The following is a 16459-nucleotide window of genomic DNA, read 5'->3' on the forward strand; positions in this document are numbered from 1 at the left end:
GGGAGAAAGGCCCTGGATGAAGGAGCTCAGAGACTATTGTCTGAAAGTCTGTTTGACTTGCCGAAAACGAGCGGAGTGAAGGAAACCGCTTCCATTGTCGTCACCATTTTTCCTCAGAACTCTCTTAGCAAATCGAATGAAATGAGGGGGTGAGTAATCAAGTCCTCAGAACTCTCCTTGCGCGAGGTCCCTGTTGAAGGGCCATGACCTTGTCTCGAGGAAGAATTACCATCCTTCTAGAAGTGTGCAGGATCATCCTCAAAAAGGATATCTGCTGGGCTGGAAATGAGGAGAACTTGTCTAAGTGTAGCTGCCAGCCCAGGAGAGAAGGTATCGCAAGAGATATAGACGACTCAGCGTAGTCCTGGAAGGGCGGCTAGACAGACCAAACAGGGCAGGACGAGCACGCCTCTAGAGTGCAAGAGAAACATGACATCCGCCATGACCCGAGCGAACACTCTGGGTGCGGAAGCAAGGCCGAAGGACAAGGTTGTGACTTGAAAATGCTGCTGACGAATGGAAAGGCGAAGGAATTTTTGCAGAGGGCAAGCAACCCGAATGTCGATGGATGCCGGAAACTGCACCTTTTTCTGTTGAAGTAATGGCTGAGCGGAGGAACTCCATCCAAACAAGGAGGACCATGTCAAAGGTTGTTAGAAGTTTGAGGTCCAGGGTCGATCTTACTTTTCGTTCCCCTGTTTGGAACCAAGATCCCTTAAATCTAGACTGTGCTGGCCAATCCTTATACAATCCTTTGTCAGTCTCCCGCTCAAAGGATTTGATTGGCCAGTTGTTGCTGGTGTGAATCAAGGTAGTTAAGGTCTCCAGCCAGGAGACCATTGCTCTAGCAATCCCTGCGGCCGCTAGGGAGGATAGAGCGCTGGACCCGAAGCCGCAAGACGGAACAAAACAGATTTGCTATCTGACAGTCCGTGGTATTTTTTATTGATGACCCATCAGGTAGGGATACTGGTAGGTATACCACAGGAGATTATACCCGGTTAATCTGCCCCATGGCAGAATGTGCGGCTGCATCCAGCTGGTCCTAGTCTCTTGCCATCTCCTCTTTTCACGGTGCAGAGATAAAAATTAGGAACCCTCGATCCATCAACCTCTTAACAGGGAAGTGGAGAGGAATTGTCCTCCTTCTTGCATCATCCACTAAATAGTGGTGATGCAGAGGGGGGAGCTCGTACGCCAAAAAGGGTGCCTCTATATGTTCCACAGAGTACAGGTCTCCAGGTGGACAGGACAGGTTGTCTGGCGTTAGGCCTGGATGCAGAAGAGGAAACATGGAGATGACACTCCGTGTGCTCGTCTGTTGAGGGTGTGGGGAGATCGGTGCCCTTTAAAGGACCCGTCGCCCTTAAAAAACAGGCCAGGCATGGCATCCCACGTAGAGGCTTCTGTCCAGTGAATCGCTTATCCAAATTGAATGGCAAATGCTCTCGAGGGAGTTTAGTCTCTGAAGCCCTGGCAAGCTCAGGCAATATCCAATCCATATTCAGAGCCTTGTTGTCATCAAATCATTGGTGAGGGAGCAGGAAACGAAAAACTTCCGTTTTCTAGATGCCTGTATGTTTCTAGACGCCTGCACGTTTCTAGAATACTTGCGGCCCCTGCTAGCCGATGGCTCCCATGTAGGATAGGGACCATGTATATTGGTCCTGCGAGCACTCCAAACACAGAGGGTACACAGAGGGATTCAATCTCTTGGTCAGAGAACCATGGATTGGTCAGTGAAGAAGTCCACTGAGGGGAACTAGAGGATAAAGCTGGGGTCGGCGGCGGAGGGCTCCTCGGACTGATCAAGCGCCTTTAAGACCAGGGAATACTGGTCATGCGCCTTTAAGAACAGAGAATACTGGTCATGCGCCTTTAAGACCAGGGAATACTGGTCGTGCGCCTTTAAGATCGGGGAATACTGGCCGTGCGCCTTTAAGACCGGGGAATACTGGTCGTGCACCTTTAAGACCAGGGAATACTGGTCGTGCACCTTTAAGACCAGGGAATACTGGTCGTGCACCTTTAAGACCAGGGAATACTGGCCGTGCACCTTTAAGACCAGAGAATACTGGTCGTGCACCTTTAAGACCAGAGAATACTGGTCATGCACCTTTAAGACCAGAGAATACTGGTCATGCGCCTTTAAGACCAGAGAATACTGGTCATGCGCCTTTAAGACCAGGGAATACTGGTCATGCGCCTTTAAGACCAGGGAATACTGGTCATGCACCTTTAAGACCAGGGAATACTGGTCATGCACCTTTAAGACCAGGGAATACTGGTCATGCACCTTTAAGACCAGGGAATACTGGCCATATGCCTTTAAGACCAGGGAATACTGGTCATGTGCTTTTAAGACCAGGAAATACTGGTCATGTGCCTTTAAGACCAGGTACTTCCTTACCCAGGTACTGATGTAGAGTCGATGTGCCCCTTTAATGCAAAAATACTGTCACCCCAGTGTGAGCTGGCCGGGTGGACCAAGATGGCCACCGGGAGTTGCAGAGTTGATAAAATCTCGCAGAGAGCGAGAAGCGCCAATTTGGGGGGCGGAGCCACAGACACGATGTTGAATAGGCCTAAGCCGGGGCCTAAATTTCTGTAGCCGGCGGAAGTCACCAGTGGGTTGTTCCAGGCAAGACTTCCAGGATGCGGCCTACAAATCGGCCGAAGCCGGGGACTACATTTTTGCAGCCATCCAGAGCGTTACCTCAGAGAGGTGGGCCACAGGGAAGTGGCTGAGGCTGCCTGTCAGCATGTGGATATCCCTCTGAAGATGGATCCACTCACCATTGGTGCGCGTCCCGGCATGGAGCCGCCGCGGATGTGGGTTTCAGCGCTGTTCTGAGCAGCGTGGACGGTGCAGGGATGAGCCTCAATCCATCATACCTTTGTTAGGGAGGTGGAGAGGACCCGTCCGCCTCCTTGTGCCATCCGCTTTCACAGTGGTGGGACAGTGGGGGCTGCTCGGACGCCATAGAGAGGGGCCTCTGTACAGCCACGGAGTTCAGTCCGGGTGGACAGGGCCAGTTGTCCGGCATTAGGCCTGGCTCCAGGAGAGGATACATGGAGGCGACACTCCATTTGGTCGCCTGCTGCTGGTGTGGGGAGATCGGGACCATGAAAGGAACCGTCGCCCCTGAAGTGAGCTCAGGCATGGCTTCCCACGTCGCAGGAAAGGGTACGGGGAGGTATACTCGCCGTGCTCGCCTGTTGATGGTTCGGGGGAGATCGGAACCTTGAAAGGAACCGTCGCCCCCTTCACTCCGTTAATTAAAAAATAAAAATTTACAGAAAAGTAAACAATAAAATAAAAACGTTGGGGTCTGAAACAGGCCCATGTGCCTCCTACAGACACTAAGCAAGAACTGGTTAGCTGAGAGCCAGCAGGAGGGTGTATACTGCAGGGGAGGAGCCGAGAGCCAGCAGGAGGGTGTATACTGCAGGGGAGGAGCCGAGAGCCAGCAGGAGGGTGTATACTGCAGGGGAGGAGCCGAGAGCCAGCAGGAGGGTGTATACTGCAGGGGAGGAGCCGAGAGCCAGCAGGAGGGTGTATACTGCAGGGGAGGAGCCGAGAGCCAGCAGGAGGGTGTATACTGCAGGGGAGGAGCCGAGAGCCAGCAGGAGGGTGTATACTGCAGGGGAGGAGCCGAGAGCCAGCAGGAGGGTGTATACTGCAGGGGAGGAGCCGAGAGCCAGCAGGAGGGTGTATACTGCAGGGGAGGAGCCGAGAGCCAGCAGGAGGTGTATACTGCAGGGGAGGAGCCGAGAGCCAGCAGGAGGGTGTATACTGCAGGGGAGGAGCCGAGAGCCAGCAGGAGGGTGTATACTGCAGGGGAGGAGCCGAGAGCCAGCAGGAGGGTGTATACTGCAGGGGAGGAGCCGAGAGCCAGCAGGAGGGTGTATACTGCAGGGGAGGAGCCGAGAGCCAGCAGGAGGGTGTATACTGCAGGGAGGAGCCGAGAGCCAGCAGGAGGGCGTATACTGCAGGAGAGGAGCCGAGAGGCAGCAGGAGGGCGTATACTGCAGGAGAGGAGCCGAGAGCCAGCAGGAGGGCGTATACTGCAGGGGAGGAGCCGAGAGCCAGCAGGAGGGCGTATACTGCAGGGGAGGAGCCGAGAGCCAGCAGGAGGGTGTATACTGCAGGGGAGGAGACGAGAGCCAGCAGGAGGGTGTATACTGCAGGGGAGGAGACGAGAGCCAGCAGGAGGGTGTATACTGCAGGGGAGGAGACGAGAGCCAGCAGGAGGGTGTATACTGCAGGGGAGGAGCCGAGAGCCAGCAGGAGGGTGTATACTGCAGGGGAGGAGCCGAGAGCCAGCAGGAGGGTGTATACTGCAGGGGAGGAGCCGAGAGCCAGCAGGAGGGTGTATACTGCAGGGGAGGAGCCGAGAGCCAGCAGGAGGGTGTATACTGCAGGGGAGGAGCCGAGAGCCAGCAGGAGGGTGTATACTGCAGGGAGGAGCCGAGAGCCAGCAGGAGGGCGTATACTGCAGGAGAGGAGCCGAGAGGCAGCAGGAGGGCGTATACTGCAGGAGAGGAGCCGAGAGCCAGCAGGAGGGCGTATACTGCAGGGGAGGAGCCGAGAGCCAGCAGGAGGGCGTATACTGCAGGGGAGGAGCCGAGAGCCAGCAGGAGGGCGTATACTGCAGGGGAGGAGCCGAGAGCCAGCAGGAGGGTGTATACTGCAGGGGAGGAGACGAGAGCCAGCAGGAGGGTGTATACTGCAGGGGAGGAGACGAGAGCCAGCAGGAGGGTGTATACTGCAGGGGAGGAGCCGAGAGCCAGCAGGAGGGTGTATACTGCAGGGGAGGAGCCGAGAGCCAGCAGGAGGGTGTATACTGCAGGGGAGGAGACGAGAGCCAGCAGGAGGGTGTATACTGCAGGGGAGGAGACGAGAGCCAGCAGGAGGGTGTATACTGCAGGGGAGGAGACGAGAGCCAGCAGGAGGGTGTATACTGCAGGGGAGGAGACGAGAGCCAGCAGGAGGGTGTATACTGCAGGGGAGGAGCCGAGAGCCAGCAGGAGGGTGTATACTGCAGGGGAGGAGCCGAGAGCCAGCAGGAGGGTGTATACTGCAGGGGAGGAGCCGAGAGCCAGCAGGAGGGTGTATACTGCAGGGGAGGAGACGAGAGCCAGCAGGAGGGTGTATACTGCAGGGGAGGAGCCGAGAGCCAGCAGGAGGGTGTATACTGCAGGGGAGGAGCTAACTTTTTTTTGTATCACTTAGTGTCAGCCTCCTATTGGCAGCAGCATACACCCACAGTAGGAATGAAGGCCCTGCTCGCGAGTTTACAAAGGGGACAACATAGATGAAAAATGCTTGTTATTTCAGTCCAGTAATTATAATAAATAGTTTTTCCCATAAATCTGCATTTGCACATGCACCCTGCTCTCACACACACATTATGCAATGGGGAAACTTCACTTGGCGGTTTATACTCCAGAGCTGCTCTTCATACTCTTAACAGAAGTGTTAACCATTTTAAAGCCTATGGAGATTTCTTTTTGGGCATCTAGTCTTAGAGCACGTACAAATGTCAGTGCATACAAAAATCCAATACTGTACACTAGGTTAAACTTTTAGTTTGGTCTCTACATGATTAATATATTAGTGCAGCACAACAAGCATTTTCTTTGAAGGGCAGAATAAAGCAGCTGATTGAACATGCGCTCTGCAGCTGCAATCAAAGTCCATGGCGCTGATGAAGATAGTGAATATGACTAGAGCTGCATTAAACTCCTCTTGGCTGAGGTCTTGTAGCCAGAGGAGTTCTAGGGATACAAAACCTCTAATTTGGAGGTCGGTAGGGGTGCGACACCGGTCAGTTATCACATTTACCAGGCGTGGGGAACCTCCAGCCAGCAGCTTCCTTTTCTGTGGCCCCCAGGCAGCCTCCCGGGGACTGCAGTGCTGGAGCCAGTGGCTGTGTGTGCCTTTAACCCATTACTTGCCAAATTAAAATTTTCACAAGTACGGATTTTTTCAGAAAACGGCATCTCAATATTCAATTAAAAAGGACAATGACATGATTTCCTATTTTGAAAATATTCATTTTACAAACACAACACAAAAAATTGGACCTAATTATAAAATCTTAGTTGCTAAAAGCTAAAGAATAGGCGTCCCCAAAAAAGGACATTGGTAGATAATGGGATAATTGCTCCCAAGACTGTGAGCATGAATACACAGCATTCAGTACAGAACACTGCAGTGCATGCACTGAAGATACTGATGTACCTTGGATTCAGCACGCCCTGCGCTCTAGTCCCGAAGACGATAACAGCAGTGACAGGCTCAGCTCTTCCAGTGATGCACATATGCCCCCAGCCTCTCCAGTGATGCACATATGCCCCCAGCCTCTCCAGTGATGCACATATGCCCCCAGCCTCTCCAGTGATGCACATATGCCCCCAGCCTATCCAGTGATGCACATATGCCCCCAGCCTCTCCAGTGATGCACATATGCCCCCAGCCTCTCCAGTGATGCACATATGCCCCCAGCCTATCCAGTGATGCACATATGCCCCCAGCCTCTCCAGTGATGCACATATGCCCCCAGCCTCTCCAGTGATGCACATATGCCCCCAGCCTCTCCAGTGATGCACATATGCCCCCAGCCTCTCCAGTGATGCATATTATGCCCCCAGCCTCTCCAGTGATGCACATATGCCCCCAGCCTCTCCAGTGATGCACATATGCCCCCAGCCTCTCCAGTGATGCATATTATGCCCCCAGCCTCTCCAGTGATGCATATACCCCCAGCCTCTCCAGTGATGCACATATGCCCCTAGCCTCTCCAGTGATGCACATATGCCCCCAGCATCTCCAGTGATGTATATATGCCCCTAGCCCCTCCAGTGATGTATATATGCCCCCAGCCTCTCCAGTGATGCACATATGCCCCCAGCCCCCCCAGTGATGTATATATGCCCCCAGCCTCTCCAGTGATGCACATATGCCCCCAGCCCCTCCAGTGATGCACATATGCCCCCAGCCCCTCCAGTGATGTATATATGCCCCCAGCCTCTCCAGTGATGCATATTATGCCACCAGACACTCCAGTGCCGTACAGCTCTGGCAAAAATTAAGAGACCACTGTACAGTATTATAAAAATCAGCTTTTTACACCTCCCATAGCCATTCCGTTCCAGGGTCAGTTAAATTCCAACCAGAGTACACCTCACTCTACTTAATGTGCTTCTGATTAGGTGATCACCTGAACCAAATCTTATTTAACCCCTTCCCGACATGCGCCGTACTAGTACTGCTCTACGGAAACTGAGTTCCCACAAACTGCAGTACTAGTACGGATCGAATCGCATTGATCCAGCGTTCTGGAAGAAGTACCCGGATCCAAAATGGCCGCGGGGCTCCTTCCGGGTCCTTCACTGAGGTGGCTTGCCGGCGCCTGCTTAGAGCAGGCGCCGGAAAGCCTCCTGCACTGCCTGTCAGATCGCTGATCTGACACAGTGCTATGCAAAGTGTCAGATCAGCGATCTGATAAAATATAGTGATGCCCCACCCTGGGACAATGTTATAAAGTGTAAAAAAATAAAATAAAAATATAGAATGTATAAAGAAAAAAAAAATCCCCAAATAAAGAAAAAAAAAAGAAAATATTTCCAATAAATACATTTATTTATGTAAATAAAAATAAAATAAAAGTACACAAGTGGTATCACTGCGTCCGTAACGACCCACTCTATAAAACTATCCCACTAGTTAACCCCTTCAGTGAACACCGCAAAAAAATAAAATACGAGGCAAAAAACAATGCTGCATCATCATACTGCCGAACAAAAAGTGCAATAAAATGTGATCAAAAAGACGGATATAAATAACCATGGTACCGCTGAAAACGTCATCTTGTCCCGCAAAAAAAAAAAAAGCTGCCATACAGCATCATCAGCAGAAAAATAAAAAAAAGTTGTAGCTCTCAGAATAAAGCGATGCAAAAACAATTATTTTTTTATATAAAATATTTTTTATTGGTAAAAGCGCCAAAACATAAAAAAATGATATAAATGAGGTGTCGCTGTAATCGTACTGACCCGAAGAATAAAGCTGCTTTATCAATTTTACCACATGCGGAACAGTATAAACGCCCCCCCCCTAAAAGAAATTCAGGAATTGCTGGTTTTTGTTCATTCTGCCTCCCAAAAATCGGAATAAGAAGCAATCAAAAAAGTCATGTGTCCGAAAATGGTACCAATAAAAACGTCAACTCGTCCCGCAAAAAACAAGACCTCACATGACTGTGGGCCAAAATCTGGATAAATTATAGCTCTCAAAATGTGGTGATGCAAAAACTATTTTTTGCAATGAAAAGCGTCTTTTAGTGTGTGACGGCTGCCAATCATAAAAATCAGCAAAAAAATAAAAAATGCTATAGAAGTAAATCAAACCCCCCTTCATCACCCCCTTAGGGAAAATAAAATTTTAACAAATGTATTTATTTCCATTTTCCCATTAGGATTAGGGTTGGGGCTAAAGTTAGGGTTTGGATTACATTTACGGTTGGGAATAGGGTTGGGGGTGTGTCAGGATTAGGAGTATGGTTAGGGTTATAATTGGGGCGGTTTCCACTGTTTAGGCACATCAGGGGGTCTCCAAATGCGACATGACGTCCGATCTCAATTCCAGCCAATTCTGCGTTGAAAAAGTAAAACCGTGCTCCTTCCCTTCCGAGCGCTCTCCCGTGCGCCCAAACAGGGGTTTACCCCAACATATGGGGTATCAGCGTACACAGAACAAATTGGACAACAACTTTTGGGGTCCAATTTCTCCTGTTACCCTTGGAAAAACACAAAACCCGGGGCTAAAAAATAATTTTTGTGGGAATTTTTTTTATTTTTTTTATTTTCACGGCTCTGCGTTATAAACTGTAGTGAAACACTTGGGGGTTCAAAGTTCTCACAACACATCTAGATAAGTTCCTTGGGGGGTCTAGTTTCTAATATGGGGTCACTTGTGGGGGTTTTTCTACTGTTTAGGTACATCAGGGGCTCTGCAAATGCAACGTGACGCCTGCAGACCAATCCATCTAAGTCTGCATTCCAAACGGCGCTCCTTCCCTTCCGAGCTCTGCCTTGCGCCCAAACAGTGGCTCCCCCCCACATATGGTGTTTTCAAGTACTCAGGACAAATTGGACAACAACTTTGAGGTCCAACTTCCCCAGTTACCCTTGGGAAAATAACAAATTGCGGGCTAAAAGATCATTTTGTGGAAAAAAAAAATGATTTTTTAATTTTCACGGCTCTACATTCTAAGCTTTAGTGAAACAATTGGGGGTTCAAAGTGCTCACCACACATATAGATCAGTTCCTTAGGGGGTCTTCTTTCGAAAATGGGGTCACTTGTGGGTTTTTTTCACTGTTTAGGCACATCAGGGGCTCTCCAAACGTGACATGGGTTCCGATCTCAATTACAGCCAATTTTGCATTGAAAAGTCAAATGGCGCTCCTTCCCTTTAGTGAAACACTTGAGGGTTCAAAGTGCTCACCACACATCTAGATAAGTTCCTTGGGGGGTCTAGTTTCCAAAATGGGGTCACTTGTGGGAGGTTTCTACTGCTTAGGTACATCAGGGGCTCTACAAACACAACGTGACGCCCGCAGACCATTCCATCAAAGTCGCATTCCAAAATGCCACTTCTTCCTTTCCGAGGTCTGCCATGCGCCCAAACAGTGGTTTACCCCCATATATGGGGTATCAGCTTACTCACGACAAATTGCACAACAACTTTTGTGGTCCAATTTGTCCTGTTACCCTTTGGAAAATAAAAAAATTTGGGGCGAAGAGATCATTTTTGTAAAAATAAATATGATTTTTTTTTTTTTTTTTACAGCTCTACAGTATAAAGCTTCTGCAAAGCAGTTGGGGGTTCAAAGTGCTCACCACACATCAAAATTAGTTCCTTAGGGGGTCTACTTTCCAAAATGGTGTCACTTGTGGGGGGTTTCCACTGTTTAGGCACAACAGAGGCTCTCCAAACGTGACATGGAGTCCGATCTCAATTCCAGAAAATTTTGCATTGAAAAGTCAAATGGCGCTCCTTCCCTTCCGAGCTCTGCCATGTGCCCAAACAGTGGTTTACCCCCACATATGGAGTATCGGTGTACTGAGGACAAATTGTACAACGACTTTTGTGGTCCAATTTCTCCTGTTACCCTTGGTAAAATAAAACAAATTGGATCTGAAGTAAAAATTTTGTGGAAAAAAAAGTTAAATGTTCAATTTTTTTTAAACATTCCCAAAATTTCTGTGAAGCACCTGAAGGGTTAATAAACTTTTTGAATGTGGTTTTGAGTACATTGAGGTGTACAGCTTTTAGAATGTTGTCACTTTTGGGCATTTTCTGTCATGTAGACCCCTTAAAGTGACTTCAAGTGTGAGGTGGTCCCTAAAAAAATTGGTTTTGCAAATTTTGTTGTAAAAATGAGAAATCGCTGGTCAACTTTTAACCCTTATAACTCCCTAACAAAAAAATTAGGTTTCCAAAAATGTGCTGATGTAAAGTAGACATGTGGGTAATGTTATTTATTAACTATTTTGTATGATATGACTCAATTTAAGGGCATAAAAACTAAGTTTAAAAATGGCAAAATTCTCAAAATTTTCACCAAATTTCCGTTTTTTTTCACAAATAAACGCAAGTCAAATCGAATAAATTTTACCACTATCATAAAAGTACAATATGTCACGAGAACAGTCTCAATCACCAGGATCCGTTGAAGCGTTTCAGAGTTATGACCTCATAAAGTGACAGTGGTCAGAATTGAAAAAAATGGCCTAGTCACGAAGTTGAAAACAGGCTTCGGGGTGAAGGGGTTAACGAAGGAAGGTATAAAAAAAAAACCCAGCTGTGGTGTTCACAATCCTCTCACAATAGGACAAGCTGTATGGCAAATCAAGTGCTAGAAATAGCCCAAAAGTAATAGGAATGAAAAAATAACTTTTAACCATGCCAAAGGAGTTAAAAAAAGAAAAGTCTTGAGTGAGGAAAAGAAGGGCTCAATTCTGGCTTTACTAGCAGAGGGACACAGTGAGCGTCATTTTGCCTCCACCCTTAAAATTTCAAAGACGGCAGTCCATTACAACAAGGTCAAGCAGCAGACATTGGGGACAACAAAGCTACAAACCGGCAGAGGGCGAAAAAGACTCTCCACTGACCGGGATTGACCATCACCTTATTCGAAGGTCATTCAGCAACCGCAGGATGACATCAAGTGACCTACAAAAAGGAATGGCAAATGACAGCTGGGGTGAAGTGCATGGCAAGAACAATTCACATCAGGCTCCTAGAGGCAGGACTCAAGTCATGTAAAGCTAGAAAAAAGCCTTTCATCAATGAGAAGCAAAGGAGAGCCAGGTTGAAGTTTGCCAAAGACCATAAGGATTGGACCATAGTGGACTGGACTAAGGTAATCTTCTCTGATGAGTAATTTTCAGCTTTGCCCAACACCTGGTCATCTAATGGTTAAACGGAGACCCGGAGAGGTGTACAAGCCACATTGTCTTGCACCCACTGTGAAATTTGGGGGAGGATCGTTGATGATCTGGGGATGCTTCAGCAAGGCTGGAATTGGGCAGGATGTTCTTTGCGAAGGACGTATGAATCAAAGCGCATACAAGGTTATCCTGGAAAAACAGTTCATTTCTTCTGCTCAGGCAATGTTCCCCACGTCTGAGGACTGTTTTTTCCAGCAGGACAATGCGCCATGCCACACAACTAGGTCAATCAAGGTGTGGATGAAGGACCATCACATCAAATCCCTGTCATGGCCAGCAAAATCTTCAGACCTGAACCCCATTGAAATCCTCTGAAATGTAACCAAGAAGAAGATGGATGGTCACAAGCCATAAAACAAAGAACTGCTTAAATTTTTGTACCAGGAGTGGTACAAGGTCACCCAAAAGGAGTGTGAAAGGTTGGTGGAAAGCATGCCAGGACGCATGAAAGCTGTGATTAAAAGACATGGTTATTCCACAAAATATTGATTTCTGAACTCTTCCCGAGTTAAAACATTAGTACTGTTGTTTCTAAAAGATTATGAACTTGTTTTTTTTGCATTATTTGAGGTCTGCAAGCAATGCATTTATTTGACCATCTCTCATTTTCAGAAAATGAATACAAAATGTATGGAAATAAATACATTTTTAATATGTTATTATTTTTCCCTAAATAAGGGGGTGATGAAGGGGGGTTTGATTTACTTCTATAGCATTTTTTTTTGGCGGATTTTTATGATTGGCAGCTGTCACACACTAAAAGACGCTTTTTATTGCAACAAATAGTTTCTGCATCACCACATTTTGACAACTTGGAACTTTGGAGACATGTCAGTAGTTTAACCCCTTCAAGTCGCAACCCTTTTTCATTTTTGCGTTTTCGTTTTTCACTTCCCTCCTTCCCTGAGCCATAACTTTTTTATTTTTCCGTCAATATGGTCATGTGAGGGCTTATTTTTTGCGGGACAAGTTGTACTTTTGAACGACACCATTGGTTTTACCATGTCTTTTACTAGAAAACGGAAAAAAAATTCCAAGTGCGGTGAAATTGCAAAAAAAATGCAATCCCACACTTGTTTTTTGTTTGGCTTTTTTGCTAGGTTCACTAAATGCTAAAACTAACCTGCCATTATGATTCTCTAGGTCATTACGAGTTCATAGACACCTAACATGACTAGGTTATTTTTTATCTAAGTGGTGAAAAAAAATTCCAAACTTTGCTAAAAAAAAAAAAAGTGCCATTTTCCGATACCCGTAGCGTCTCCATTTTTCGTGATCTGGGGTCGGGTGAGGGCTTATTTTTTGCGTGCCGAGCTGATATTTTTAATGATACCATTTTTGCGCAGATACGTTCTTTTGATCGCCCGTTATTGCATTTTAATGCAATGTCGCGGCGACCAAAAAAACGTAATTCTGGCGTTTCGGATTTTTTTCTCGCTACGCCGTTTAGCGATCAGGTTAATGCTTTTTTTAATTGATAGATCGGGTGATTCTGAACACGGCGATACCAAATATGTGTATGTTTGATTTTTTTTTAATTGTTTTATTTAGGATGGGGCGAAAGGGGGGCGATTTAAACTTTTATATTTTTTATATTTTTTTCATATTTTTAAAAACATTTTTTTTTACTTGTGCCATGCTTCAATAGCCTCCATGGGAGGCTAGAAGCTGGCATAGCCTGATCGGCTCTGCTACATAGCAGCGATCATCAGATCGCTATGTAGCTGAAATGCAGGTGTGCTGTGAGCGCCGACCACAGGGGGGCGCTCACAGCAGGCCTGCATCAGTAACCATAGAGGTCTCAAGGACCTCTATGGTTACCTTCCTGATGCATCGCCGACTCCCGATCATGTGACGGGGGTCGGCAATGACGTCATTTCCGGCCACCCGGCCGGATGCGGTAGTTAAATGCCGCTGTCTGTGTTTGACATATGTGTCTGTGTTTGAATAGCGATTTCACCCGCCGCTATTGCGCGCACATGTCAGCTGTACAAAACAGCTGACATGTCGCGACTTTGATGTGGGCTCACCGCCGGAGCCCTGCATCAAAGGGGGATTCACGGCATGCGCAGTACTAGTACGGCGCATGTTGTGAAGGGGTTAAAGAATAAAAGAACAATTTATATTTTACTCAAAAATATACCTATAAAAGAGAAAGAAAAAAAAAATATCAGACAAACTGAAAATTTTGCAGTGGTCTCTTAATTTTTGCCAGAGCTGTATATCAAACCTGTTGAAGCGCTTGAGCAGCGCGAAACGGCCATCGTTTGACCTGTACCCTCTGCTGTATATGCTACCCCAAGCAGTGGAGATTTTACTGCAATAAAGTTTTACCTGTACTGAAGATCGGTGAGTGCTGCCGTCTCCTTCCTTACTTGCAGCTGTATATTATGCCCCTAGCCCCTCCTGTTATATTATGCCCCTAGCTCCTCCTGTTATATTATGCTCCCAGCGTCTCCTGTATTCAGAACTTACTGCTGCAAGTTCTTTTCAAAATTCATCACCAAGAACTGACTCCAGAGCAACACAAACCTGGAAAAGCATCTGCGAGTAGTAGCATCCTCACTACAACCTAACATCACACGTCTCACCAAAGAGAAGCAGCTCCAGACATCACATTAGGGGGCAGTTAATGAACTGTTTGACCAATTATAGCAGAATAAATTTCAAAGTGATAATTCTTTAAGGCCTGCAAATGATTGTATAAATATACAAATGGGCCCCTGCAGAACAAAATAAAAAAAAACAGGTTCTTCACTCCAGCCGTATTTGGGGGGATTGAAGGGGGGCGAAATAAGTGGTCATATCTGTACATTGGAATACTCCTTCGGTAAGATTATACTAGCTGTTTCCAGCCAGCTAACGCTCGGCACGCTCATTGCTATCTAATTAACGCTGCTGGTGATTAAACTGAAGTAAATAATGACAACATTCAATAGCGCTTACGCAGGTGGTAAATTAACTTAAAATTAAGTTAAATATTCATTAAAAATCGGAATAATACTAATAATACATTTTATTCACAGTGTAAAATCAAAAACAAACTGGATTTAGTAAGATGTGCGTTTATTCATTCCAGCATCTAAACAAATTTCATAACAAAACATAAATTAAGCTAAAATTTCTCTGTTAACACAATCACATGTGCGGCGACGGAGCCTCGCCTGGTAATGCGCAGCGACGGAGCCTCGCCTGGCAATGCGCGGGATTATGCGTAGTGATTGGGGGGGGGGGGGCGGAGCTACTGTGCAGGGGGTGGGATTCGCAAGTAATCACGATGCCTCATATATAGAGATGATGAAGCAATGTAAAATCTGCAACATTTTTTCAGCGTTTTTCACCCATTCTAATGAATGAGAAAAAAATGCAACAAAAAAAAAAAAAACACATCAAAAGCGAACTTTTTATTTAGCATTTTTTCTGCCTTTTGACATAGAAATGTCTGCAGTAAATACATAACGTGTGCAGATACTATAATTTAATGTGCACACACCCTATTTGTGGCGTTTTTCCTCACAGTTTTGTTACTAAAACGGAAGAATGTTCTAGGGCTAGCAATGTGAATGAGATTTTTGAAGTTTCATGCTAAGCGTGCTTTTTTTCCAGGCAAATATGAAGTAGTTTCAGATCTGTAGCATGTAATTTTTTTTTTCAGAATTTTTCACCTATTTAACCCCTTTCTGCTATCAGATGGAATAGTACGTCCGATGGCAGAACCCCCACTTTGATGCGGGCTCCGGCAGCGAGACTGCATCAAAGCTGGGACATGTCAGCTGTTTTGAACAGCTGATATGTGCCCACAATAGACGCGGGTGGAATCGTGATCCGCCCGCACCCATTAACTAGTTAAATGCCGCTGTCAAACTGACAGCGGCATTTAACAAGCGCTTCCGGCCATCAATGCGCACACTGGTGACCCCCGTTACATGACCAGGGGTCATTGGTGCGACGGCATAACAACCAGAAGTCTCCTGCAGAACTCTATGGTTGTTGATGCCAGATTGCTGTGAGCGCCACCCTGTGGTCGGCGCCCATAGCAATGCTGTAATTCTGCTACATAGGGGCGATCCAAGCATCGCTCCTATGTAGTAGAGCCGATCAGGCTAAGGCTATGCCAGCTTCTAGCCTCCCATGGAGGCTATTGAGGCATGGCAAAAGTAAAAAAAAGGTTTTTAAAAATATGAAAAAATAAAATATAAAAGTTAAAATCACCCCCTTTCGACCCATTCAAAATAAAAAAAAATAAAATAAAATAAAGAGTATTAACCTGATCGCTAAGCGGCGCAGCGAGAGAAAAAAAAAATCAAAATGCCAGAATTACATTTTTTTGGTTGCCGCGACATTGCATTGAAATGCATTAACGGGCGATCAAAAGAACGTATCTTCACTGAAATGATATAATTAAAAAAGTCAGCTCGGCACACAAAAAATAAGCTCTCACCCAACCTGAGATCACGAAAAATGGAGATGCTACAGTTCTTGGAGAATTGCGCAATTTTTTTTTTTTTTTTTTTTAAATCAAAGTTTGGAATTTTTTTTTACCACTTCGATAAAAAAATAACCTAGATATGTTTGGGGCCTATGAACTTGTAATGAGTTTTAGCATTTAGTGAACCTAGCAAAAAAGCCAAACAAAAACCAAGTGTGGGATTGCACTTTTTTTTTTTTTTGAAATTTCACCACATTTGGAATTTTTTTTCCAGTTTTCTAGTACACGACATGGTAAAAACCAAGGGTGTCGTTCAAAAGTACAACTCGTCCCGCAAAAAATAAGCCCTCACATGGCCATATTGATGGAAAAGTAAAAAAAAGTTATGGCTCTGGGAAGGAGAGGAGCAAAAAACGAAAATGCAACCCCCCCCCAAAAAAGCACCAGGGGTTAAGGGGTTAATGAAGGGAGAAGAAAAAAAAAGCATGCTTTTTTTTAAAAAAAACAC

The sequence above is a fragment of the Ranitomeya imitator genome, chromosome 7 (genome assembly GCF_032444005.1).
Source record: "Ranitomeya imitator isolate aRanImi1 chromosome 7, aRanImi1.pri, whole genome shotgun sequence".
Classification (NCBI taxonomy): domain Eukaryota; kingdom Metazoa; phylum Chordata; class Amphibia; order Anura; family Dendrobatidae; genus Ranitomeya; species Ranitomeya imitator.